Source organism: Symphalangus syndactylus, chromosome 21, assembly GCF_028878055.3.
Source record: "Symphalangus syndactylus isolate Jambi chromosome 21, NHGRI_mSymSyn1-v2.1_pri, whole genome shotgun sequence".
Classification (NCBI taxonomy): domain Eukaryota; kingdom Metazoa; phylum Chordata; class Mammalia; order Primates; family Hylobatidae; genus Symphalangus; species Symphalangus syndactylus.
In genome coordinates this window covers 7520293-7546986 of record NC_072443.2, presented here as the reverse complement: position 1 = coordinate 7546986, position 26694 = coordinate 7520293, and the positions used below count along the sequence as shown (strand labels likewise).

General features: G+C 32.5%; 1 non-coding gene across 1 annotated transcript; it reads left to right on the top strand.

Annotated features, from left to right (window-relative positions):
• Positions 1–23282: 23282 nt before the first annotated feature.
• Positions 23283–23388, top strand: LOC129471728 (U6 spliceosomal RNA). Its single transcript, XR_008653697.1, has one exon. It is a non-coding gene; the product is annotated as a U6 spliceosomal RNA (small nuclear RNA).
• The last annotated feature ends 3306 nt before the right edge of the window (positions 23389–26694 follow it).

Here is a 26694-nt window from a genome sequence, read left to right as displayed (position 1 = left end):
CTTGTGTGAAGTTTAAAAGGTAAAACTGAGTTGGAAATGCCTTTCTACTGGTTCTCCTGACATGCTGTTCATGTCAGTCATGGAGATGCTGTGTTTTCTAGTGTCAGCATGCAAAGGGGAGGTTCGTGTGTTCCTTGGTTGATTATCCTCGCCGATTCAGCAGTTGACATTGTTGTTGCACCAACAATCGCAGGAATGATAGTAGTTTCTGTTTATCTAAATTGAAGTTAAGGGAATTGAACAAAAAGAACACTTGGACACAGGAAGGGGAACATCACACGCCGGGGCCTGTCGTGGGGTAGGAGGAGCGGGGAGGGAAAGCATTAGGAGATATACCTAATGTAAATGATGAGTTAATGGGTGCAGCACACCAATATGGCACATGTATACATATGTAACTAACCTGCACGTTGTGCACATGTACCCTAGAACTTAAAGTATAATTAAAAAAATAAAAGAATCCTGTGTTCCCAAATATAATCATCTCAAATGCTGTTTCTTGATTTCCCACCTCACTGATTGTGGCAGATGTAACAACTTTCTGAACCAGGTCTATAAGGTTATTTATGCTTTTTCACTGAGAGTGTGAACTAAACCTTTTCAAAGTAATCTTTGTAATCTAACTATAACATTGGACATTGTACAGAAAAGACAGCATCCCAGTCACCTGGGTTCCAACTGTACTTTTCTAGGTTTCTACCTAGAAAAGTTATCTTACTGTTCTTTATTACTGTTTCATTACTACAAAATACTCCATCTGCATTAGTTCATTCTCATGCTGCTAATAAAAACATACCTGAGACTGTGTAATTTATAAAGGAAAGAGGTTCAATAGACTCACAGTTCAGCGTGGCTGGGAGGCCTCAGGAAACTTAAAAGCATGGCAGAAGGGGGAGAAAACACGTCTTTCTTAACATGGTGGCAGCAAGGAGAAGAAGAATGAGACTCCAGTGAAGGGGGAAGCTCCTTATAAAACCATCACATCTCATGGGAACAAATTCACTATGACAAGAACAGGATGGGAGAACTGCCCCATGATTTAATTATCTCCACTTATGAGAACTACAATTCAAAATGAGATTTGGGTGGCAACACAGCCAAACCATATCACCAACCAACACTGAAATATCTTTTTCTCCCTATTGTTTAGTGTTGCACATAGCACGTAGTGACCAGCTCTTAGATCCCTAACCATTGGAGCTATTGTTGGGTCCACTAGTAGAAAGTGTTTATGTCTTGAACAATAAAAATCTAAAAATCTGTAGAATCTGAGGTCCTTGGAAAAATTAAAAATATTATCGAGGTATATATTTGAGTATAAACCTGAAGTCACCACCAACCCCAAACATTGGTTCTGGGACCCATTCATTCTATCTATAGGAAAAACTGCATTGTTAATTGTCATTTGATTCAAATCACAATCGATAGATTTGTGTCATTACACAATTCAGTAAAATTAACTGATATGGTTTGGCTGTGTCCCCACCCAAATCTCATCTTGAATTGTAGCTCCCATAATCCTGTGTCATGGGAGGGCAATTGAATCATGGAGCAGTTACTCCTATCCTACTCTTCTTGTGATAGTGAGTTCTCACAAGATCTGATGGTTTTATAAGGGGCTTTTCCTCCTTTTGCTTGGAGCTTCTCCTTGCTTCAGCCATATGAAGAAGGAAGGATGTGTTTGCTTTCCCTTCCACCATGAATGTAAGTTTCCTGAGGCCTCCCCAGCCATGATGAACTGTGAGTCAATTAAATCTCTTTTCTTTTTAAATTACCCAGTCTTGGGTATGTTTTATTTAGCAGTGTGAGAACAGACTAATACATTAACTTTATTTAGACGATAAAGTAGACAGTACTAGAGAATCCAAAGGGGATATGGGTGTTGCTTCAGCTTTTCCATGGGAAAATCTATCTGAGTGAAGTCAAAATTGTATAAGAGAACAGGATAGCATACGAGGTATCTGGTAAATTCATTAGTAGAGGTGCCGACAAAAGCATTTCGAGGCAGATGAAGCACATCATTGCCAGAATAAGGTCTATTTTAGGAAAGAAAACTAACTTCCACTTTTAATATAAAAGGTATTAATACTTAGGATAGTGGATTGCCTTCAGAATGGTCTCTTAAAGACATGGTGCCATATCAAGACTGTAAGTTTTTTTTTTTTAACTTATTTTTCACTGCTGGAAATATACACTGTAAATCACAGTAGTCAGGTCAGTCCCAGTGAGTAGAAATCCCTTAAAAACCCACATCTCTAACATCTTGGACACTTTTAAGAGCCCATAAAACATGCACTGAGCTGGATGGCAATAGTACTGATTCTTCATTTATGGAGTAGATCATTTTATCCATTTGATTGTTAAGAATCTCTAATATAGAGGGGATTTAAAAATAAGCTTTTAAAAGGAATATGAATATCTTTATACTCTGAGCCCATTCCAAAGGGGTACATTTCTCATCCACTCCTTCTTCTGGCAAGCAAAATGAGGCCCAGTACAATAATACATTGTTTACACTCAACTTGTGCTAATCTGCTTATTCTAGATAAATTAAATGCCAAGAAGTTTAGGAGAGTGAGATTCTATAAACGGGAATTAGCTTGTATTTCTCGAAGTGTGAATTGGGCCACAAACATTTTTGAGGTTCTGTTTGACCTGAAATGTAAGTATGTAGAAACTGGAAATTCTAGCTAAATAAGTAAGGATGAAATATAAGCACAACAATCTCAACGACGAACTTATGTCTCATTAACTTTGGTGGAGATAGATTTCCTGATAGATTTCTTTATTTAATTCATAGTTTCACAAAATGTCTTAAGGAGATATATCTTTTGCAATGCAGACATTAATTCTAGAAGGGGTAAGGGTGGAGAGAAAAGCTACTCAACTGAAATTTTTCTTATAGGTGTAAAAAATAATAATTATATTCACACAAAGAAACTCACAAAACACAAGTGACAGATGGTTAAAAAAAAGAATTAAAGCAGCACAGTAACTAGATCTATTTCAAGGATTTATAGAATGTATTTTTAACGCATTCTGATGAAATATATATAAAATTGGTGATATAATTTTAAATAGATTTCCTCTTACCTTGGAAAATATAACAAACATGTACAATTGACCCTCTGCATCCACTGGTTGTGAATTCTCAGATTCAACCAACTGTGGATCAAAAATACTTTAAAAATAAAATTAAAAACCATAAAAATAATATAAACAAGAAACAATATAGTATAACAATTATTTATGTAACATTTACAATAAATTTGGTATCATGTGTTTCTAGAGATAATTTAAAGTACATATATGGGAGGATGTTTGTAGGTTATATCTAAATATGATGCCATTTTATATAAGGGACTTTAGCATCTATGGATTTTGGTACTGTTGGGGGTTCCTGGAATCAATCCCCTTCAAATACTGAGGAACTACTGTAGTGTGAAATTTGTTGGATTTAGTAGTAAATAACTCTCCATTTGAACTTAGTGCACATTCTTGGTTCCGATCATGTTAATATGTCAATTTGATAGGGAATTTTAGAAGAGCTTAGAGCGTTTCTTTATCCTTAAAAATGAAAGTCTGTTTATTCCCTTCAAAGGAAAACTTTTCTTGCTACCTAGCCAGTGGAAAAAAATATTTATAAATCAATGTGTTTCTTATATTTTTAAGGAGGTATTTCTGCAGGCTCCATAAGATCTTTAGTGGGAGAGGATTTTATAACCATGATGTATAAATGTTTGTAGTTGAGGGTTGTATAACTTGCAGCATAACTTAAATCTCTTGAGGTCTTTGTCTGAAGCCTACACAGTGGGCTTTCAGACTTTGTCTGAAAGTCATACAATGACTTTGTTTTGTTTGGCCATTTGAAGTGTATTTTCAATGACCCAATATGTCCTTGATAGTAAGCCAGTATGTTATATCACTCCAATCAAGCCTTACATTTAGCAGGGAAAGGGGGAGGCCAAATATGAACATTGGCCTGTCCAAACTTTGATCCTTAGGCTTACTTTTTTTTTGTTTTCAGCAGCAATACACACTTGGCTGTTGTCTTACATGTTGGGTACTGACTGAGGTACTTTCCAACTAGTAAGGTAGCATTTGTCACTATAAATTAAATGGTTGAAATGAATATTTAAAGTACATCAAATATATTATATATACTTTGTTATTCTTATGAATTGTTTTAAGGTTGGGAGTTAGCACACAGAAAACACTTTGCAAACTCTTTAACTTCTAATGAAGGAGACTTCTGATGGGATACTGAGTAGAATCGAGAACATGCCTCCATCCCTACCAAGTTTCATACTTAAAACTTCAAACATACAGCATTGAAATTAAAATATATATCAAAGAGAAGATATAACTGAAAAAAAAAAGAGAAAAGGAGAGGAGAAGGAGAAATCTTCAGACACTTAAAGGGATTCCTAGCTGTGGCAGTAAAATGGAGTTGAAACTGTATGGCCCAGAGGGGAACAGGGGCCAGTACGGACATGAGAGCCTGCGATATTAATGTTCTTGAGGGATCCAGAGTTGTAATTTGAAGCCTTGCTATGACAGAACGGTATCTGGTCTCCCTTAATAAAGTCAACAGCTTAGAAAGCAATGCACACTCACTGAAATTTCCAACTGCTGGTTAAATTGTACCTATGAGAAAAATTGGACCTGAGCTATGACCAACCATTGAGGAGAGTGAGTTTCAGTTTCACAATACCTGTGTAACTGACTTGAAACTCTTCGGTCAGATGGGATGGATTCATCACTCATGCATGTGGATTGTTTGTTTCTTTGGGTATGTTATCTTTATTTACAGCTTCCTCTTTGTTTTAAACCTAAAGAGCACTGATGAGCAATGTAAGGGGACCATCCTGGAAAAGTATACCACTCAAAATACAGTAAGAGTAATGATCATCGCTCAGTAGAGCAAGATCTTTGCCTGCTCTGAAACCATCTTCTCATAGAAACCTTGCCTCGCTGCCCTATATAACACAATGCACAGCCACATTACCATGTGTTATTTTTCTGTTTATCCCTTATATACACCTGATATATCAAACATTTGTTTATTTGTTGTCTGTTTTTTTAAATATTCTACTGAATATAAGCTTTGTCTTTATCTATCAGGGTTATTTGTACATTGCTACATATCCAGGATGCAGAAACCATTTCTGGCAACTAGAATGCACTTAATAAATCTTTGCTAAAATTGTTGACGGCAAGTTTGATCTTAATTTGGCAGTAAATATAATGAATATTGCCCACCAATTTAAATATGAATAATTTGAGTCTGAGGACAAGATAATGCTGAAAATTTATAGCTCAATAGAGTGGTTTCTACATAACTTATTTTATGTTCTTTGGTAACCAGAAAATGACAAAACTCAGACAGAGAATGGAACTGAAAAATTACAAAAAGTTTAAAATGAAATTAGCTTTTTACTGGCCATTGTTAAGTATTCACTACCAAGTATGAATTCTCATGTCAAGCTGAGAGTTGAGAATGATCAAGAAATGCAGGTGAGAAGATTTTGCTAAGGAAAGAATATCTTAGGTGCCAATGTCCAAAATTACATCACAGCTTGCTAAGGGCAGAGCATATGTATCTGTTGGTGACATCCAGTTTTAAGCCCAGTCCACCTGATGATGGCATCCATGTTTGGAGTCAATTTATCAAGCACATATCTTGGTAGATGTCTACCTAACTCACCTCACTGATGTATTAAAGCAGAATGTAAAGTAGCTAAAGATGGTATGATACAGCAGCAAAATTTCATAATAAAAAAACACTATTTTTTCTACTAATATATTATAATATAGAGGAGAAACCAGAAAATCAGAAGAAACAACAAAACATCTCAAATATAAAGAACAACAAAAATTGGACACATTAATTATCATTGTGATCACTCTTTACACTGTACCTAACTTTACAAGAACACAAATAATTGGTCAGAACCACCATGAAGCTTTTCACATTTTTTGTTGCTTGTAATTGTGTATTGCTCTCTTCTGATCTTCTAAAGTATACCCACTAATAATGTATTATCACCTTGCCACAAGACATTTTACTAGCGCCCAGTCTTTTCCATGAATGTGTTGCTCAGTTTATACTTGAAAACAATGTGATTACTCACAATGTACATAATTTTTATAGGCTTGACTAGGCTTAAAAAGATTTCTCTAAATTTTTCATCATATAATGAATTTTTATTAACAACCTATACAGTAATTGAGTTCTTAATACTTGTATTTACCAATTACTTTAATTTTTTTCTTAGTTATACTGACTTCACATTGTTCCTTCTTTTATTTATTTATTTTTTAAATTTATTTGTTTATTTGAGATGGAGTCTTGCTCTGTCGCCCAGGTTGGAGTGCAGTGGTGCGATCTCGGCTCACTCTGAGCTCCACCTCCTGGGTTCACTTCATTCTCCTGCCTCAGCCTCCCAAGTAGCTGGGACTACAGGTACTCACCACCACGCCCAGTTAATTTTTTGTATTTTTAGTAGAGACAAGTTTCCACCATGTTAGCCAGGATGGTCTTGATCTCCTGAACTCGTGATCTGCCCTCCTCGGTCTCTCAAAGTGCTGGGATTACAGGCGTGAGCCACTGAGCCCGGCCTGCTCCTTTTTTAATTGTTGCTTTTGTTTAATTTTGACATCTATTTTATGTCATTATCCCTAGTGGAGATTTCCATGGCTACATTCACATCTAATGATGATTCTTCTGAGGTTGCTTCTTCCTTTTCCTCCTCCTCTTCTTCTTTACTTCAAAGCATCCATATTATTCAGATGCATAACCCACTTAGTTTTTGCAAGCCAACCTTCTGCATAACACTTGTTTGAAGTATCTATATTTTTATTGAGTTCAACTTAAGGTTCGTGATCAATTATCTTTAATTGTTTTTATACAAAATATTATGCAAGACTGAACTATAATGAAAGAAAGATCAAAGTATTATCTCTGAATAATTTTCCCCAGGTTTCTCTGAATCCTGAACCTGAAGTTTTATGTCCCATAATTGTTGAGTCTCAGTGTCTCCACACCAGAATTGTCCAACAAATCTCTTTGACCACGAAGTGTCCTGGGCCTTATCATTGGCCTGCTGATTTGATCTCTGGAGAGAGGGGCCTACATCTATCTTTTCACAAAGTGAAAAGTCACTACAGTGATTTTAATGCACCCTATATTTTGAGAACCAATGAGTCCAGGAGCTCTAGAAACTTCACATGTAGAAGAACATGTGAGAAGACAATAACCATTTGTATTATGGTTATAATTAGAATTTTTTATTTGCCTTTTAAGGGTCTTTAATAGAAGTAAAACTGAGTAAAGAGGTACATGTTTAGCCTTCACAGTCTACCATAGTAGGACAATAATTCAAGTCCCAACTAGATATGTAGATATCACATAACACAAGCTGAAATTCATCATCTTATGACAAGAAGACTCTTATTTTTAGATACATATATACCAATTAATTATGTTGGTAGAGGAGCTAAAAATTGTATTCTCTATAAGCCTGGCATAAGAGAGCTGTATTACGATTTACTGATACTGTATTTCTAGATAATATACAATAATTCTAGATATTACAAGTAGTATCACTAAGAATAGGAAGCATTCATGGATGGTAATTTATTGTTTGTACGTATTTCCTTTGTAAATAATTGTTTCAGTATATTTAAATCTCACAAGAAAACTTTTATGTATGGAATAAATATTTCACAGAGGAAAACAGAGTGTGAAGTTTTGAGTTTTAAAATTTTACACATTTCATTGGTTCAATATTTCTGTCTTTTTGGGAGGGTGGCGTGGAAGAACTAAAAACATCAAGATTTGACTTTGGAAATGGGAGGATGTTATTTATTCATAACTGAAGGAATCCCACAAATTATGATCATTGAAAGTGGCTTTGAAATGTGCCTTGGAGGTTTAACTCCCTCTTAGAGGAATTAATTTCTTATTCTTTCACACAGGACTGTGGGGGCATGAAATTTGGCCATTCATTTTGAGGCTATTCATTAAATGTGTGTGTTGTCATGACATTATATGATAGAGGTGGTTGAATTTATAATCTTTCTTATCTGCATATGATTTTCAGAATGTCAAGAAGGATTATTCTGAGGATGTGCCTGTGGTCTTAGCCACTAACCAAATGCGGGGGAAGTGTGGGTACAAACTCTAAATGCATACGCATATTTCTTGGGAGCCCTCAAATACTCAATTTAAGATAAGTATAGAAAATATTTTATTTCTCTTGTTATAGGTTTACCCTAGTGTGAGGGCTTTTGAAGAGGAGCAGGAAGAATGGATGACAGAGCATTATTTTAGCCTTTGCCTCCTATTAAAATATATATTGACTCACTGAATAGTGCTTGTATAATATACAAATCAAATAACTTTTTTGAACCTTAGTAAACACACTTTTATGAAAAGGTATGAAATATATCATGCAAATCTAAAATGTGTAGTGTACTAGTCAGAAAGGCCCTTATTGAAAAGTCAAAAAATAATAGATGTTGGAGAGGTTGTGGAGAAAATGGAACACGTATCCACTGTTAGTGAGAAGTAAATTAGTTCAACTATTGTGGAACGCAGTTTGGAGATTTATCAAAGATCTTAAAAAAGAACCAGCGATCTCACTAGTGGTTATATACCCAAAGAAAAACAAATTATCATACCAAAAGACACATGCACTCATATGCTAGTTGCAGCATTATTCACAATAGCAAAGATATAGAATCAACCTAGATGCCCATCAATGGTGGACTAGATAAAGAAAATGTGGTATAGGTACATCATAGAATACTACGCAGCCATAAAAGAAGAAAATCATGTCTTTTGTAACAACGCGGATGCAGCTGGAGGCCATAATCTAAGCAAATTACTGCAGGAACAGAAAACCAAGTACTACCTGTTCTCACTTCTAAGTGGGAACAACATATTGAGTACACATAGACACAAAGATGAGAACAGGCACTGGGGACTACCAGATGGGGGAGGATGAAAGGACGGCAAGGGTTGAAAAACCAACTATTTGGTACTATGCCCACTCCGTGGGTGATGGGATCATGTATACAACAAATCTCGGTAACATGCAATTTATCCATGTAACAATCCTACACAAATACATCCGGACCTAAAATAAAAATCAAAAGAAAAATAAACGTGCAGTGTGAAGATCAGGAAAAGTCTAAAGTAACTTAAAACATGTAAATTGGAGAATCAAAGTCTAGCCAAAGGTGGAAATTACACTGTAGTTGAGTGAAAGAAATACATAAGATCCTGGCTCTTTGCAAATGTCAGTAAGGGCATTGGATGTGGGATGACTGACATCAGAGTTACACTATCAAAAATGTTAATAACCTTGCTATTTAATAATTTTAGTCATACAGACTTGAAATAAATGATTTTATGACACACAAACTTTATAAATTATTTTACAACAGATAGGCATAACCATTTACAAGAGATATAGATGTTTTTATAATAAACAATTAGCAAATATACACTAAAGCCAACATTCTGCTACTCAGGACTTTAAATTTACCCTCTCCCTCATTTTAAATGCACTGTTACCATGCACAATGAATTTCATAGAAAAAAATATGGTACATGTACACCTTGGAATACTATGCAGCCATAAAAAGGAACAAAAGCATGTCCTTTGTAGCAACATGGATGCAGTTGTGAGGGCCAAATGTTTTAGTAAGAGAACTTGATGAGGTTTACAAGAATGAGATACTCATATGATCTGTAAAGTTAATCAATCATACCTTGGTCTCATTTGCACTGACGGTTGGGAATTATCTGACTAGCTCATAGTTTGAACACAGAGGTACAGGAGTCTCTGAAGCACACACAGAGAAAATAAAATTGCAGTCAAGGGAGATAATGAAGGCATTGCTCTGCACAATTTAAGCATGTGTTGAAAGAGCAAATTCAGTTCATTGTCTTGAATAATTTCCAGTGTCCTGTGTGCCTGCTTTATTCTTGTCATTTGCATTTAAAAATATTACATTCATCTAATAATTTAAGGTAAGTCTCTTAAGGTAACCTATATGTCCATGATTTTTAAAGTAATAACATTACTTTATATACTGCAAACTTATCCCTTTACTTTTATAATTTATTTGTATTTAATCTTTGGGGAACTTTTATACCATGACTAACTTTTTTTTTGTTTCTTTTAAAGACAATTTGTTCCCTTTTACTCTGAAAGAAAAAAGTCACTCTCATGAACTGTACACTATTCTAAAATTTCAGTTTAACCTCCAAGTAGAGCATGCATTAAAAGACCAAATAGCCAAAATCAAATTATTATTTAGCATTCTGAATTTATTTTATGTTAGAAAAAAATTAAGCCATGAGTGTCACAATGATAAAAGACTTTCTACAGAATTCATTTAATTGAGTATTTCTAAATGAACTTCAATAATATATTTTAAATGTTATTTTTTAAAGTTTCCTCTCATGAAGGAACCATTTAAAATACGGATTAATTGATATATGTAGCTATTCAAGAAACATGAAATCTCAAAACAATGTTTGTGCTGCCAGACGTGATGGTGGACCTTTTTATTCCCAGCTGCTTGGAAGGCTGAGGTAGGATGATTGCTTGAGTTCACGAGCTCAAGTTCAGACTGGGCAACATAGGAAGACTCCATCTCTAAAAAATAAGAAGAAAACAAATGCATGGACTCTTATGTCTATAAAAAATTGAGGGATAAAAAGTGTTGAATATTTAAAATGTAGTTCTTATGTTTAAGTGAATGTTTATTCCTTTCATTTTAGAAATACTTATTAGATATATGTAGGAGGTCAACTATTGAAAAGAAAGGAAAATAAAGCTGTCACTCACTAGTTATTTACTTTAAGGTTTTAGATATTTTAAATTTTGTTTTGTCTTTTAAAATATAAAGAACACAAGAAGAAATAACTATAACCAAATTTGTTATTTACTAGAGATTGTGCTAGAAATTTTGAAATATACTGTGTCATTAAATCTGTAAAATAATCAAATATGGTGAAGACACATTTCTAATTTAAAATAATGAGGTTTCAAAGAATTATATGTCTTTGAAGACACATAGCAAGTGTGTGATAAATTTAGAAGAGCATATAGGATATATATAATATAGAATAATAATAACAAACATCATGACTCCAATGAAATAATGCATATGACATTTTTAGTGGTCCTTGTCACAGAGTAGTCACATAAAAATATATTCCCTTCCTGTGGTTCTAATACAAAAGTACATAAAGCAGAAGGCAAATTTTCTAGAAGCAAATTTTAGTTTGCCTGAATTCATAGCTTACTTTGTTTACTAGATAAACAAATTATTCATAAAAGTATATATAAAGAAATAGAAAATAGGAATAGACTCATAAGTAGTAACTAGATTGAATCAGTAATCAAAATTTTCCTTAGAAAGAGCCCTGGATCAGATAGCTTCAGTGAATTTTATGAAATATCTCAAGAACAATTAACAACAACCCTTCTCATATCCTTCTAAAAAAACTGAAGAGGAGGGAATACTTCTAATTCATTCTATGAAATTACACTGGCACCAAAGCCAGATGAGGACACCAAGCAAACAAGAACAACCACAGACTGGTATCTCTTATAAATATCAATGGAGACATCTTCAGCAAAATATTAACAAACCAAATTCAGCAGAATTTCTTAACATAATAAATGTTATACATGAGAAAAGCCCACAGCTAATAACATATACCATGGTGAAGGACGGAAAGCTTTTCCTCCACGACCAAGAATAATACAAGAATGCCTGCTTTATTCACTTCTATATAATCTAGTATTGGAAGTTCTAGCCAGACCAATTAAACAAGAAAAAGAAATAAAAGACATCCAAATTGGACAGGAAGAAGTAAAATTATCTATGCTGGCAGGTGATGTAATTGTATATATATCCCTAAAAATTTCACAAAAAAACCCTACAGAAACTAACACATAAATTCAGCAAAGTAGCAGGAATACATAAACATCAGGTGTATTTCTATACATTAAAAATAAACAATTCATAAAGGAGATTAAGAAAACAATTACATTTACAATAGCATCAAAAAGAATAAAACTCAGGAATGTACTTAAGAAGGTAAATGATTGGTACATTGTGAACTACAAAATATTGCTGAAAGAATTTTTTTAAACCATGAATACATGGAAAGATGTTTTGTGTTCATAGACTGAAAAAATTAATATTGTTAAGATGCCAGTACTATCCAAAGTGATCTACAAATCAATGCAACCCCTTTCAAAGTCCAAATTTATTTTTGCTGAAATAGAAAAAACACTATCCTGAAATTCATATGGAATCTCCTATAAATTTAAATGATCAAATACAATCTTAGGAATAAAAAAGAACATTTGGAAGACTCTCATGCCCTAATTCTAAAACTTACTTTAAATCTGCAAAATCAAAACAATGTAGTATTTGCATAAAGATAAACATAGACCAACAGAATAGAATAGAGAGCCAAGAAATAAACTCTCATATATATAGTCAAATGATCTTTGACAATGACAAGACAATTCAAAGGGGAAAACATAGTGTTGTCAAAAAATGGTTCCGGAGGAACTGGATTTCCACACGGAAAATAATTAAGTTGAACACTTACACTATATAAAAAATTTACTCAAAATGGAGCAAAAATCTAAACATAAGAGATTTAACTCCAAAACTATTAGAAGAATATATAAGGTAAAATCTTCATGATGTTGGATTTGGCAATGATTTATTGGATATGGGATCAAAAGCACAGGCAACAAAGAAGAGACAAGAATAAAATAGACTTCATCAAAATGAAAAGTTTTGTACCATCAGGCACAAAACCCATAACAATAATAAGAGTGAAAAGGCAACTCACAAAAAAGAAAATATTTGTGTACAATAAATTTGAAAACATTAATATCTAGACTATATAAAGAACTCCTAAAACTCAACAACCAAAAATAAAATAAACAACCCAATTAAAAATAGGCAAAAGACTTAAACATAGATTTCTCCAAAGAAGATATACGAATGGCCAATAAAGACATAAAAAGACACACATCACTAATTAATGTCACGAGTTATTAGGGAAATGCCAATCAAAAGCATAGTGAGATACTACTTAATACCAATTGGAATGGCTATTATACAAACAGAAAAATATGTTGGCAAGGACGTGGAAATACTGGAACGTTTGCACATTGTTGGTGGGAATTTAAAATGGTGAAACTGCTGTGAAAAATCATATGGTGTTTTTTCCAAAGATTAAACCTGGAATTACCATATGATAAACCTGGAATTACCATATGATTCTGCAATTTCACTTCTAGGTAAATATCCAAAATAATTTAAAGCAAGTTCTCCAACAAATGTTTGTACACCCATGTTTATAGCAGCATTTTTCATAATAATCAAAAGATGGAAACAACCGAAATATCTACACAAAAATGAATGGATAAAGAAGAGGTGGTAAGGACACACAATGGAATATTATTGAGCTTTTTAAAAGAATTAAATTCTAATACACCCTCAACATGAGTGAACCTTTCAAATGTTATTTTAAGAAAAATATGCCAAACATAAAAAGACAAATGTTTATTATTCCACTTATATAAGATGTATAGAATAATCAAATTCATAGAAACAGAAAATTGCATAGTGTTTACCAGGGATTGTAGGGAGATAAATTACTGTTTAATGGGAAGAATTACAATTTGGAATGATGCAAAAATTTTGAGATTGATGGGGTCATAGTTGCACAATAATGTGAATATACTTAATGCTACTTAATTGTACACATAAAAATTGTATCTTAGTAAATTTGGTTACAGATATTTAGCAAAACTTTTTGAGAAAAAATATTGGGAAAATAGTCTAATGTTTATCTGCAGTTTTGATAAAGGAAGCAGAATCATTTGCTAATATTTGTTGAGATACCTAGATTCTGCCTGTGTTATTATATAACTTTTTTCGTATAATTCCCATAATAAACTATACCACATACTTTGACTACTTTTTTAGAGTAAGATGATGCTATGACTCACACTTTGACCCACAGTTACATTTTATGTAATTAGCAAATTCAGGATTTAATAAAATGTTTCTCTGTCTCCAGTGTTCATGTTCATTTTAAGCACACTTCATCAACTTTAAAGGGATATATATTTTCCCACATTCAAACATTCAAAGAGTTTTCTTTAACTAAACTCTGTTCCTTTTACAGATAAAAGGGTTGTGGTCATAATAAATTAGTTATTATGACCCACTTAATTGTCACAAGCAAAGAGATGATCACAGTTTATGTTTTCAGTTTTATGTCTATTACATGTACTAAGTAATTTTACAAAATTTTACAAAATTTCTCAATTATAAACTAAAATAAAATGAACATACTTTATTTTAATTGCATGCATTCAAAGGTCATTGTTATTGGAACAGATATAAGAATACTATAGGTAATACAAGTTATTGAATTTAGCACTTTGTGTCTCCTAGAAGCATAAAAATACCAAGCTTAGAAAGTTTTAGAGGAAAGCATTTTTGATTAATGTATTATTTGTATAAATGGGTACTATCAGTTAACCAGTTGAATACCTAAACAGTGATTGAGCAAAGACTCGTCACTTTTAATTCTTAAATATATCACAAATTATAATCTATTGGCAAATACATATTTACTAAATATTGATTAACATGGATTTCTAAGTGGAGATGTTAGAGCATGATACACATATAAAGCTATCAAGGCCTTTATATTTTCATTGTAAACTACTTTCTAATAAATTTACTTAGTATGAACAACCTGTTTCCTTAGAAGATCATGTCAAAATAGGATATCAGAGAAGAGAGGAAATTTCTTAACAGGTAACCTAGATGCTGACATTTAAGAAGTATTTTCTTTAGGAAATGATGTTTTCTGTCTCTACCAGGACCTTTGATTTTCAAATGTGTATGATCCAATATTGCTCTCAAATTGGCAAGTGGATCAGACAGATATTTGCTTCACATTTTTATTTTTCACACAAGGGATTAAGTAATACATAAGGATTATGGCTCCTTTTGAAAATAAGTAAAAATAATCTCTATAACAAGTTTCTCAATGTTCCATACTTTTAAGTTATATGTTACTTTTTACTTTCAAGTGTACTTTGAACATAACTAAATATGCTTTCTCACATAACAGCTGCTGAAAAGTTTTATAACAACTTAAGATCAATATTAATTAATTATATTCATCAAAACCACCATCAAGCAACCAATAGATCAACAGAGCAAAATTGTCCTTCCCCTTAGTTTTAAACTACAGTAAGTAATAAAAACAAAATGAAAGCAGGTCATTTCAATTACTCCCTCCAGAGCCGAAATAGTGCAATTCTTGTTTTGTTACCTCATCATCCTGGAGACTAGGTCTTAATTTAAATGCTAAATTAGTTATTTCTGGTTAGAAAATTTTGCCATTTTATTTTATTTAGAGACTGAATTAATGGGAGGGGCTGAAAAATATTAGAAATAAGTGAAAACAACAATCAAAAATTTCATTTAGATACAAAGTGTGAGTTTAATGGATTAGATGACAAGAAACATATTTAGATATCACAGACTATTTTTTCCTCTTTAGCAGAGAGGTTCTCTTAACAAAATACTGATATTATAAAGATTTATTACTAGGTAAATTATTACACAAACAAAATTTCTTCACTAGACAACGGTTTTCTTTTTACAACTTAGGTCTTTTGACGATTCAAATATTGTTCATATGTAGAATTGGTTCTTTATTTGAAATTTTGTAATGAAAGAAAGATGTCAAATGAATTTAGCGAGGAACAAAGGGACATAAAGGAACAAAGCAGCTGGTAAATGCAAGGGCCGCAGAGTATCTTTCCTGGGAAGCAGAGAAGACAAAGTACATGAGAAGTAGAAGGCAATGAGGGATACAGGCTGTGATAACGTAGCTCATTAATGGCTAACAAGGAGGTCACCAGTAAATACAAAGTAAATGAGATGGATGACACAATATGTAGGATGGTAAGGAAAATAAAATCTTGCTTATATACTGATTGTATTATTCAACTGCTAAATTTTAAACTGCTACTTTACAGTGTATGTTGTGATACTTGAGCAAATGTGAGCAGTTTAAAGTGGTGTTTGTATCAGGCACATCACAGAATGGCATCTCTGTGTCAAATAGTATATCACCCTATTTCTTGTAAGTATACTAACCCTCTTTTTCAATTGCTGAAATAATTTTTTATAAAACCATAAATAAATATTGTCCCTTTTGGAAATATTATAGCTATTGCTACCAGAATGAGAGCACTAACAGCAGAGAAATAAATTATGCTTCTTTTTTCACAGTCTATATTCTTCTTAGATTGATATGTAAACTATGTAAACGTTTTTCCACAACTAAAGCTACTCAAAACATGCCTATTGTGTGCTTATATTTACATAAATTCATAAAGCATCAGATTGATTAAAAATGTGGTCATTGGTTGGTTGGTTCTAATAAAAGTCATTGCACATGCTACTAGCCTTGGGGATAGAAGCTGAAGTGCATTGGTGAACTCTTGGTGAGTCTTTCCTTCATTTTACACATTGCTAGAGTTGTTTTGTATCATTAATTTTACAACAAAGGCAATAGATGTGTGTTCAATATGTAATAGTTTTAAGAGTTTGATACCTTTGCTTAATACAAAGAAATTAAGGGATCAGAATGTGTGATATATATCCAGGATACACCTAGTGATGTCTGTGCATCTCTGTCATTCCTGGTCAGAGGCAAATAATAAGACGTGGGGAAATTGCTGTAATCCTTTCTGAGGTTGCGGTATGGCACATTTACAGGTCTGCATGAACAGTTGGATGCTTTCTCAGTTCATCATTCATGAGTTGTTTCACCAGCCCTGTCAACCGTTATCCCTCTAAGGAGCAATCATCCACATCTTGCAATCCTTGAGGGCTACAAAGTCATCTTGAACTAGCAGTTAGATTGACGCTGCTGACTTGAGCCTCAAAATGGCACTTGTTTTATAACACAGCAGTTGCCAGACAAAAATAGGGTCCAGTAGTAATTGGGGAGCTCCAAATGTTTGGCATAGTAGTAGTCTCTAGCTTAAGCACTTGCCGTATGGCATTTTCCCTGGATTTTTTGAATATTAATGCTTATCATGAAGCATAAAAGATACACATCTTAATGAGCAAAACTGAAGAAGTATTCTAAAATTCTTGAACTGACAAGCTGGAGACTGAGCTGGGCTCCACACAGATGACTTTTTTTTAAAAAAAATGGGAATGTAATAGCCTCTGGAGATACTGATCAGGACAGATAGATGTTTCTTCAGGTCTACTTAGACACTAGAGATTTATGATATGAATCTATTAGAATATATTTCATCTGCTCCTTAAATCTGGAACAAAGAAGTGCCCTTGATTTGAAGAGGAAAGTTTTAAAAAGCACATCAATATGAAATAGATGGTTTGGACATTTTGCTGACACTCAGGAAATTTTCGTTTGGAAAGAAGCATTCTTCTTGCTTGTAACTTGATAGCCAGACTTCGATCAAATGACATTAGCTTAGGAAATATAATTTGAATTTAAAATTTAATTTCAAGGCCCTCATGCACTCTCTTTTTTCCTTTATGTAAGTGTATTATTAATTTTAACTAAAGTCTTTATTTTAATTCACACAAAGTAGATGAACTATCATCAATTATTGATGGCACAGTAAAGAAAAATCATTAAAATATTTCCATAGTTATGACTTTGTAACTACACCTTAGTAATTAAGCTCTGTCATTTTTACAAAAAAATACAAGTAGCCGTAATTGGTATCATCAGTATTTTGCATTTGCTTATCCTAGAACAATTATGTATTATTTGAAACAAAAATATATGTAACAAATTTATAAATTACAACACATAATAAAAATAGATATTAATAAAATCAAAATCATTACTGATTTCCCATTTCATTGCCATGCCTCTCATTGTAGTTGAAACTAATCTAAATTTTTTTAAATTCAGAATTTTATTTGTATTGCTTTAGGTATGTAATTACTATATGTATGCATTCTTATATGATGTATTATTATTATTATTATTTTTTTTTTTTTGAGATGGAGTCTCGCTCTGTCGCCCAGGCTGGAGTGCACTGGTGCGATCTCGGCTCACCGCAAGCTCCGCCTCCCGGGTTCAGGCCATTCTCCTGCCTCAGCCTCCGGAGTAGCTGGGACTACAGGCGCCCGCCAGCATGCCCGGCTAATTTTTTTGTATTTTTAGTAGAGATGGGGTTTCACTGTGTTAGTCAGGATGGTCTCGATCTCCTGACCGCGTGATCCGCCCGCCTCGGCCTCCCAAAGTGCTGGGATTACAAGCGTGAGCCACCGCGCCCAGCCATACGATGTATTATTAATTTCACTTCTTTTGAGCTTTTGAAAGTATTTTCATACTTTATGTAGTTTTGATACTTTTATTTTATATTTAATTATTCAACATTCTTAAGTTTCATCCATGTTATTGCTATGACTTATTTTTACTTAATACCAATATCTTACAGTGCGTTATGTTTATTTGTGTTTTCCAACACTTTGGGGTTTTTTCCAGTTTTTTACTAATACAAATGATGCTGCTATAAATATTCTGGTACATGTTTTCTAGTGCAAATTTGCATAAATTTATCTAATCCTATAAGTGCAGTTTCTGGCTTAAGAATTTACGTGTATGACTTTATAAAATAATGACATTTGTTTCTTATGTAATTTATCCAACTAGCAGTATACGTAGTTTTCTATTTCCATCATGTGTGGAATTGTTAAATATTGGCAGTCTTATGAATATAAACTCTTCATTATAGTCTTACTTTGCAAATACCTAATTAGTAATGCAGTGTCAGCATTTATTCGTTTGGTTTTCTTGTTTGGTTCTTGTTTAGAGACATTCTATAAAACATGTTTCATATATTGAAAAATATACCGGATAATAAAACCTTTTCAACTATATGTGCTGCAAATATCTTCTCCAAATTTTTATTTTCCTTTTTCACACGTTAAGGAGTTTTTTGGTGAACATATGTTTAAATTTTAATATGGTTCAATTAGTAAGTACTTATTGTTGTGGGATATTATTTTTACCCCAAAGCCAATAAGAAATTCTTTTATCTCATCTTTTAAAGGTATTACTATTATTATTATGATTATGATTATTTGAAGTAGATTGCTGTGGAACTTGTGAGCTAGAGAACCAATTTTCTTTTCTTTTTTTTCTTGTTTTGTGTTTTTCTTTTTAATGCCTAATCAATTGTCTCAGTGTCACTAATTAAACAGTCTCTCTTTTTCAACAATCATTTATTAATGATTGCAGTGATTCTTCTATAATATGTTAAATGACCTTTAGTTCATGGAGTTTTGGATTTATTTTGGAGCTGTTTTGTCTATTCCTAATCTAACACAATATTAATTTAAATATTTTGGTCTTTTAAAACATCTTGATAGTTGATAAAAGAAGATCCCTTAAACTTGCTTCTCTTCCTCGGGAGTCTCTTGGCTAATCCTGTGCCTTGCAATTCCAAAAGGTTTTACAAACATCTGCTGAAAATGTTTGAGTATTTTCACTGAACCTATAGTAAATTCGGAGAGACATGACTGCATAGACCCTTGCGATCCACAAACACTATATATTTTTGTGTTTTCTTAAATGTCTTACAATCAATTTTAAATGTTTGCAATCATATATTACTATAATTTAGGTTATCCAGAGATGACATTGTAACTACCATGGTGAATGATGTCCAATATTTTTCTTTAGAATACATTTTCCAAGTATTATTTTAATTCTCCAGAAATGCAATCAATATTTTTACATTAATATTACATTCAGCAGCTTTCTTAATGTCTGTTTTTATGCCAATAATTTTAATGAATATTATTTTAGATTTTCTTTGCAACCATATAATCCCTGCATAACGAGGATTTTATTTCTTTTATTTTAATCCATATAAATTTTATTTATTTCTCATGTCTTACTGTATTGGATATGTCTACAAAGAATTTCAAAAAATAACCCAGGCACAGTGGTGTATTCCTGTAATCCTGGCTATTTGGGAGGCTGGGGCAGGAGGATCACTTGAGACTAGGGTTTGGAGGCTGCAGTGAGCTATGATAGTGCCACTGCACTCCAGCCTGGGTGGCAGAGTAAGGCCCTGTCTCTATTTTTAAAAATCGAATTAAGAATTAAATAAACCTGCATTTATTAAATTAATTATTACTTTGGTCTCTTAATATGATAATGTACTTACTTTTTAAAAAAATTTTAGTTAGAAAGCACCTTTGCAATTCTGTAGTAAACCAAGCATAGACAAGATGTAGTACATTTTCATGCACTGCTGGATTCAGTTAACTAAAATTTTGTTTGGAATTTTTGCATCTATATTTAGAAGGAAAATTGATCTTTAGTTTACCCTTCTCATTATATCCTTTTCTGGCATTGATAACAAGATTACACTAACTTCACATAATGACTTGCATCATATTCCTTCATTTTAGTTCTTTAGTAAAATTTATGTAAGACTTAAATGATCTCTTTTTAAGGTTATAATTTGTTCAGAAAACATTTTGGTCCAAGAATTCACTTTTTGGAATATTTTAAAAAACTGATTCAGTCGGTTTGTTTTCAGGAATATTTGAGGTTCATTTTTTTAAATTGTGATATCATTGAATTTCTAAGAATTTCCATTTTTTTTAAAATAGCAGAAGAACTGTTTTCACTTTGTTTATCAAGGAAGGCCTGAAACACACACATACACACACACACACACACTTATTTAAAAATTTCTATTTCTTTTTGATCTATTAAATATTAATATTTAGAAGACAATTTCTAAGTGTATGCATTTACACATATATATAATTATTTAAAAATTTCTATAGACTTTTTGATCTATTAAATATTAATATTTAGAAGACACAATTTCTAAGTATATGCATTTACATTATTGATAAATTTAATTACTACATAATTTATTTAAATTCTATTCATGATCTAATTGACACAGACTTTTTGAAATTATGTTAATATCTATCGCATTCATAACCTAGTATTTGACCAACTTTGTGAGTGTACTTTATTCTTGAGGAAACACATTTTTCAAGAGTTTCAGAGTGCTACATATATATATATATATCTTTTAATCTAGCAAGATAATTATTATATACAAATATATATAACTACCATGCTAGATAATTATATATATATATATATAATACTGTGTATATAGTATCATATACATACTAATATTTTTGTGGTTTTAGCTTCTCAGTGTTTGAGAGAGGAAAGTTGAAATCTTTCACTATGGTAGTGGTTTTCAGTTTTTCCCTGCAGTTCTATCAACTTTTGCTTTATATATTTTGAGATTATTTAAGCAGAAGCAACTGGTTGTACACCCCCCGCTACCCGCCCAGCCTGTTCTCTACTTCAATATTATAGGAGCTGTACAGATTACCATTGCCAGCCTCCTTTGCACCTATACATGATGTTATCACTAAGATACAGCTAATGGCTAACGGAATATAAGCAGTGTAATATGGTATCTTTTGAAAGTTGTTAAAAGATACTTGGCAGAGACCTTTTGTCTTCTTTATTGTCCCTTCTAGTTTACAGCATAGGACACGAAATTCTACCTTCTTGGACCATGATGATGAAAACTATACCTAAGTGTGACCAACAAATGAGGTAGAAGAAACCTAATCCCTGAGGAATTGAGGCGCAAAATTCTCTCACCAGCACTGGATAGTTTGCTGTTCTACTTTAGATAAATAAGAGGAAAATAAAGTACTTAGCCATTACTATTTCAATTTTAGAACACACGGCTTTACCTAATCCTAACACTGCTATTTTAATAGCTGTAAACAAATATAGAACTGCCATAGGGTTCCATTTAATTGAACATTTATCAGTATGTAGTGACCTGCACCTCACCTTCCTTTGTATGTATTTGTCCTAAAGTCTTATTTTCTGATATTAATATATCCACCCGGGTTTCTTTTTCTAATCTGCATTTAAACAATTTTTATGATCTTTATGTTTCATAAACAGTATTGTGAAATGTTGTTTGATTTTCCACAACCTATGCTTTTGTTTAATTGACAAGTATAGTCATTTTGATGCTTGATACATTTTGACATACTTCTATTTTATTTAGGGTTTTATGCTTTTTCTGCCTTTTTATGACCTGATTTCCTCCTTCATTTCCTTTTATATATCAACTGAAATATTTCTTTTTTTCCACTATTTTTCATTGATTTTCACTTTGTAAACCATGAAAGTTTTGAGTTCTGGCTCTTATTTTCATTTTATTCTTTAATATTGACCTCAATCACCATATGAATGATTAAAAGACCTTAGAACTCTTTCAACCTGATCAACCCTAGTCCGTTTCACAAACAGACTAGATTTCATGATTTTAGTTCCTTCCTTTTAGCCAAACATATTTTATATTATTTTTATTTTATCATTGTATAAAAATAACTTATTTTGATTTTCATACATTTATATATTTTTCTGCGGCTTAAGCAACATAAATCTCTTATCTCACAATCAGAACTTAGAAGTCTGAAACCAGGTGTCAGCAAGCTGTTTCCTTCTGAGGGCTGTTGAGGAAGAACCTGCTCTAGGCCTCTAGGTTTGTGATGGCATTTTCATGTTCACCTGAAACCCCTGTATTTTCACGTCTTTACTATACTACTTTTTTTTCACGATCATTTCTTGCAACACAGACCGTTCGGGATTTCTTTTTCCTCCTGAAATATATCATTTAGAAATTTCTTTGGGTAGGAAATATTGGTAGTAAAATCAAGCCTAGTTCATTGCAAAATATCATTATTTTACTTTCAGTATTAGTAGATAGTTTTGTTGTGCCAGTGAATCTAGGTTGATAGCTGTTTTTTCTGTCATTCTGAAGAAATCACTCTACTGTCTTCCATTGTTGCCGTGGACAGCTTTTCTGCAGATCTGTTTGTCTACGATGTCATCTTTATTGCTGCTACTGGGCTCTTCTTTTCATCAAATGTCTTTTGTAATTTTAATATTTATTATAGTGTTTCATAGAGATGACGGCCTCACCAAGTTTATATCTCATCAATTCTAGGATTCAATTTAAAAGGTTTTCATAGGCAATAAGTTTTAGTCAATATTATTGAAATCTCAATATTACAAAAAAAGCAAACTTTCTGAAGAAGGAGGATTTCCTCTCACAAAAAAAGAGGCCTACTGCTCACTTCAACAGTACATATATTAAAATTGGGATGACACAAAGATTAGCATGGCCCCTCTGCAAAGATGACATGCAAATTCATGAAGCATCCTGTATGTTTTATATATTTAAAATTTATTAAAGGAATAGATAGATATTAAGTGTTCTCAGCCAAAAATAAGCAATAAATAAATAAATACATAAAAACAACCCCCCGCAACAAAAATCTGTCTATGTCAAGTGATGTAGATGTTAATTACATTTATTTTGGGAATCATTAGACAAGATATACTTATATCAAAATACTGTATTGTGCACCTTAAATAATTAAGTTTTTTGTCAATCACATCTGAACAAAGCTGAAAACAAACAAAGCTAAAAAAGTATATAAAACTTTTTTTTTTAAAAAATATGTGTCTTATTGGTGCTGGGTAAAAGAAAATCTGTGTGGAATACTTGTGGCATTTATGTAAAACGGGGAAATCATTTTAGAGAAATCAGAGACAATTTTGCATAAGAATAATGTTTTTCCATTTTTAGTCTTCTAAATTAAATATTAATGAACTCTTTCTCAAGTTTGAGCAGGTGCTGGGCCATTTTACTTTGCAAGCAAGATAGGAGTAACAAAATATAAAGAGAGATTATTGCTTTTCCTGTGAGCCTGCAGGAGGTGTTTCTGGCTTATTAGTTCTAACTTAATTATTACTTCTCCTACTTTGGGGAAACAGGTAAGATTAATATTACAGAAATAAATATTTAAGTGATCAAATCAAATTATTCACAGATTTGTAGTTAAAATTTCACCCTGAAAATAACATCTCCATTTCAAAACATTGTCTTAAAAATCTAGGACCGGTTCATGCATTCATTTATTTATTCAGCAAGTGAGTGTTCATCACGTGATGTAGACTATAAATCTATGGCTGCTTTCTTGAATTTCTTTTTTGACACCTACTGAAGAGATGAGCCACAAATATAATAGAGAACCAATTTCAATTAAGAAAAAAAATTATAGTCATTACATGACTATAATATAAAGCAATTATTTGGAAAATACCTACGGTGGGGAAAATAGTTGCAAATGTATATATAATTGTATTCTATGTTTTTGAACTCTTACATATTTAGATATTTTTCAGAAACCGGAAGTAGGTTAAGTAGAATTCAATGCCTTCCTTGAAATATTGATCTGGTAGTTGCAAATTACTGCAAAGTTAAACCTTATCCAAAGTCATTTTTGCTACTGTTTATAGGTTCATGTCGGGCTTCATCTCTATTGTACTAAGCTCAGAAATAACCCAACTTCATACTGAGAATCCTTTATAATGAGGGCAATTTTAATCCTCAGCCTCCCACTGTAAGCTGTTCTTACTGTGAATTTGTTTCATTGATAATATTTTAGCTTATCTTTTTTAAAAGTAACACTTATTTCATCTTTTGAAATATCTTTGATATTTTTGAAGGATTGCACTAAGCAAAGCAATGATTCATAATTTTCTTTTTTGCGTTAAAAATTGTAAACCATCATGGCGAATGATGTTTAATACTCTTATGTATTAGTATTTTGAAGTTGAATTAAATAGCATAAAGTTACGAGGCAAATAGTGTAAAAATATTTATTACATATTAATATTCATTCAGGATATCAGAGTTTATCTCAGAAATCAATGTATCTAATTCCACTGCTGGTTAATGAAGGGATGTGACTGTGAGTTACAGAGAATAAATACAATTATTTTTATTGACCATTTTTGTTTTAAAATAAGGATCTATGTCCACAGGGCCAGAAAATCCTTAAACTAGTTTACTGAAAAGAACAAATTTTCACTTTCAAAGTTTGGGTTTTCGTGTTACACAGAATCACTTTCAAATCTCAACCCTACTTGCCAAGCCTTTGGGTAAATTTCCTCATCTCTGTAAGCCTCAGTCTCCCTATCTCCCCCAAGATTTTCTTTTTATAACATGTAGTTAATGATATCATTCCTAGCACAGCCCCTGGCACATGTCTCAGCTACTTTCAAAGATTTCGTTTCCCCCCACATCTTTATTTCAGACAGGAATATTTTAGAGACTGATAAATTGGAGTGGTGAGTTAAAAATAGGTGAAAAAAGTCAGAAAGTCACCGCAGGCTAATTTTACTTTGCTTCTGTGTGCCATGAAAATTGGGGATACTTATCTTTTTTTATTTTAAGCTGTACTTATCTTTCTCTATCTTCTTTCCCTGGAATAAGTCTTCAGGCAAACACAGGCATTCAAGTGAAAGGGCTCCTCGAAACTTAAGGCTGTCATTTCACTCAAGCTATGATATGTTAAGAATCACATGGATTTGATTTTGAATCATAGTTCTCCTCCTAGAACTTATGGGTTCTGCTTTTTTATACCACAAATTAGGTTAGCAATATGTAAATTATCAGGTCATTGTGAAGATTAAATTACAAAATACATAAACTTTTCCAGACAACAGGAAACAATGCAAGAGATGCCAACAATTTTTAGTGTAGATTATAGTTGAAAGTAAGGTAAAGAGATTATACCTCTGTATATGTAGGGGAAAAAATAAACTGCCTTATACCGTTCTGAGTTTTTATCTAGGACCCCTATAATAAAGGACAGATAAACAAGAGAAAAACAAAGAAGAGTTTTATTGACATTAATTTCTTATATATATGGGAGATACCCAGGCAATAAGCAATTCTCAAAGACTTAGAACATCAGCTTATATGTCATCTTCAACAAAAGGCAATTCAATTTTAGAGATGTGACAACACAAAGGCAAAGGACTCTAAGCCTTTAGGGGCAACAAATTGCGGCAAGGCAAATACAAGGGGAACTAATGGTAGATAAAGGATAATAAAGTTTGTTACATAGATTCCTCTGGATAAATAAGTCTTCAGGATAATAAGAGTCTAAGGTTGTCTTTGCTGATCAACTTCTGTCCTTCCCAGTATAAAAGGGAGAAGGGACACCTTTGTAAATTTATGTCTTGCTTTTAGGCAAATGGGGCTGGGGGGAGAAGAGGATTTTTTAGTATCAGCTTCTTTTCGATTGTCTTCAGCTCAAAGTAACCCTTATGCCAAATGATATACTTTGGTTGGCATATTCTGCTACTCTTTATTCAGAAGTGGCTTTAAGATAAACATTTATTTTCATGATTTATAAACAACTAGAAATAAAAGCTAAGTTACAATAATTGATTTTCATTTTTAGAATCTATTACTCTTTGTAGAGGAAAAGTATTCATCAAATACTAAGATTGTGTTGAAATATACAAATAAATATATATTTTATGATGAAATGTACAATAATTTGCATGATTATCGTTACATAATATATTTCACTGTCTGTATTAGTCCGTTTTCACGTTGCTCATAAAGAAAGACATTCCCAACACTGGGCAATTTACAAAAGTAGAGGTTTAACGGACTA